A 2,638-nucleotide genomic window follows, 5' to 3' on the forward strand; every position below is an offset into this window, starting at 1 on the left:
TTACTTGATTTAAGGCCTGGCTGCATGCACACGTACCTATCTGCGTGACGGCTCCGATGAACTGCACGCTAGAGTGGAGGCCACGCTCGAGTTGTCCGACTGCCAGTGTCAGGGCCGTGCTTGCCTTTAGAGCTCAACATACACCTTTCAATATAGCTCATCTTGCTTGGTGTTGTCCTCTCTATAAGCACATTATAGTACTATTTCCTGTAAATACGAGAAGTAATAACATCAGGTTTCATCACATCACAGTCCAAAGGAAAACAATAGTGCAAGTATGCATACAACAGATGTAGCTGCTCTCGCCTTTGGTTGACAGCGTCCTAAATATGTACAGTTCAACAGTGAATCAACCATGAATAGAAAAGAACATTCAGTTACACATTCATCTATTCACATGACAAACAGTATAGTAAAATATGGTGACCATTTAAGAAACACGACACTCAGTTTTTACTTTTTAGTCAAATTATACTTGGAAGAAGCTGGGATCAACTCTTCCTAAAAGGGAAATATCACATTCTTAAAACAATAAATATAAATTAAAAGATAACACTTTTCTGAAATGAAAAGTAGAACCAAGATCTAAAATATGTATAGTTCAACAGTGACTAATTAAATCTAAAACTCAGAACCATGCATCGTTATAACCTCAAAATGCATACCTAATTTGTGGTAATCTAATTGCTGATTAAGACATAGAAGCTTAAATAGATCATATCAGAGAGAGAGAGAGAGAGAGAGAGAGATGGTACCTTGCCTCTTACTGCACATTAACGCCTAGCTGAATTCACGTTAATTACGCAGCAAGAGAGAGAGAGCAAGGCATCCTCTTGCAGACCAACCCGGCGGGCAGCAACTTCCGATCGTAATTTCAGATATCTTGTCAACAATATTATTACTAACAGAAACGCACACAACAATCATGTTAATAGAGCACCAACAGAATCTCCTATATCATTTGAAATGACGAAAATGCCCTGGCACGGTCGAGGTGAAACTGTTCATTGCAACAGTAACTATTTTTTATCCGACGGACGCGGTCATTCCAGGGCTCGGTCCGATGGCCCAGATCCGATCAAGCACGCAGATCCAACGGCCAGGAATCGAAACGGCCGAGGAGCCGGGAGGATGACTCTCATTCTTATTTCTCGATTCCTATGTAAGAAAGATAACCAACGGGTCAACAACTAATTCGTCGAACCCCACACACGACGTGCACTTTATAATCATACACGCATCATGCACGTCCTGCGGTGGAACAACATGTATCCCAACATAAACTCTATGGTTCAAAGCATATATTTAAAGGTTCTATTGAGCAAAATATAACAGTTATTATAGGCAGGGGCACATGACCCAACACTCAAGCTACAAACAACAATGCCGCGACTGCTCCTAAATTTTAGGATCGGGCCCTCCCACATCGCTCCCATGGGCGACGGGGAGGGCACTCTCGTCGTTGCCGCTAGCACCCTCCTCCCTTGCCGCCTCCAGAGGACATGGTCGGGCAAAGTCTAGCCGGCGGCAGCGGGGCGTTTCACCTTCTCGTGCAGGGCCTCTGCCATGGGACGGCACAGCTGGGCTGGGACACTACAATGGCGAGGGTCGTGGTGGTGCGGCGGCAGTGCTCGGGACCAGCGGCGTACGACGTGCTTCGAAGTGGCGAATCGTGCAGGCTAGGGGGTGCCAGCGGATCGGATCTGCCTCGTTCTGACCTCCTTCTTCAGCCGGCGGCGCAGGCTGTGGGCAGCACTGGCCGATGTCCTTTGATACATCTCCATCGTATCTATAATTTTTTATCGTTTCATGCCAATATTCTACAACTTTCATATACTTTTGGCAACATTTTATATTATTTTTTGGACTAACATATTGATCAAGTGACCAATGTCAGTTCAAGTTTGTTGCATGTCTTTTGTTTCACAAAATATCCATATCGAACGAAGTCCAAACGCGACAAAAAATTACGAAGATTTATTTTGGAATGTATGTGATTTTTGGAAAGAAGAATAAACGCAAGACGTTGTTCGAGGGGGACCTCGTAAGTTGGTTGCATCCCTTCTTTCACCGCAAGAAAGATAATATCCGGAAGAAAATCATGTTAAAATTTCAGCCCAGTCAGAGTTACGGATATCCGTGAATTTAAGAAACAGTTTTCGGCCAAAAAACACAAACGCGAAACAGATGAGAACAGAGAGAGATCCAAGCTAGGAGGGGCTCCTGCCCTCCAGGAGCCATGAAGACCAAGGACTAGAGGGGAAACCCTCCTCCCATCTAGGGGGAGGGGGTCAAGGAAAAAGAAGAAGAAGAAGGAGGCGGTCTCTCTCCTCCTCTCTTCCGGTGGCGCTAGAACACCGCCAGGGCAATCATCATGTGACAGTGATCTACTCCAACAACTCTGTCATCTTCACCAACACCTCCATCACCTTCCCTCATCTATATTCAGCGGTCTCTCCCTCCCGCAATCCGTTGGACCCTCTAGTTGAACATGGTGCTTTATTCTTCATATTATTATCCATCCTATGATGTTTGAGTAGATTTTTTTGTCCTCTGGGGTAATTGGTGAATTGCTATGATTGGTTTAATTTGCTTGTGGTTATGTTGTTGTTCTTTGGTGCCCATCATATGAGCGCGT

At 44.8% G+C, this 2,638-nt stretch overlaps 1 long non-coding RNA gene across 1 annotated transcript in view; it reads right to left on the reverse strand.

The window, feature by feature from the left end:
* Window positions 1-854, reverse strand: part of LOC119325533 — a 2,390-nt gene extending 1,536 nt beyond the window's left edge. The window contains exons 1-2 of the long non-coding RNA XR_005157569.1: window positions 756-854; window positions 37-207 (exon numbers count right to left, since the gene is read on the reverse strand). This is a non-coding gene — a long non-coding RNA (uncharacterized LOC119325533). The remainder of the gene's footprint in view (window positions 1-36; window positions 208-755) is intronic.
* Window positions 855-2,638: the final 1,784 nt, after the last annotated feature.

This window comes from Triticum dicoccoides, chromosome 6B, assembly GCF_002162155.2.
Source record: "Triticum dicoccoides isolate Atlit2015 ecotype Zavitan chromosome 6B, WEW_v2.0, whole genome shotgun sequence".
NCBI lineage: Eukaryota > Viridiplantae > Streptophyta > Magnoliopsida > Poales > Poaceae > Triticum > Triticum dicoccoides.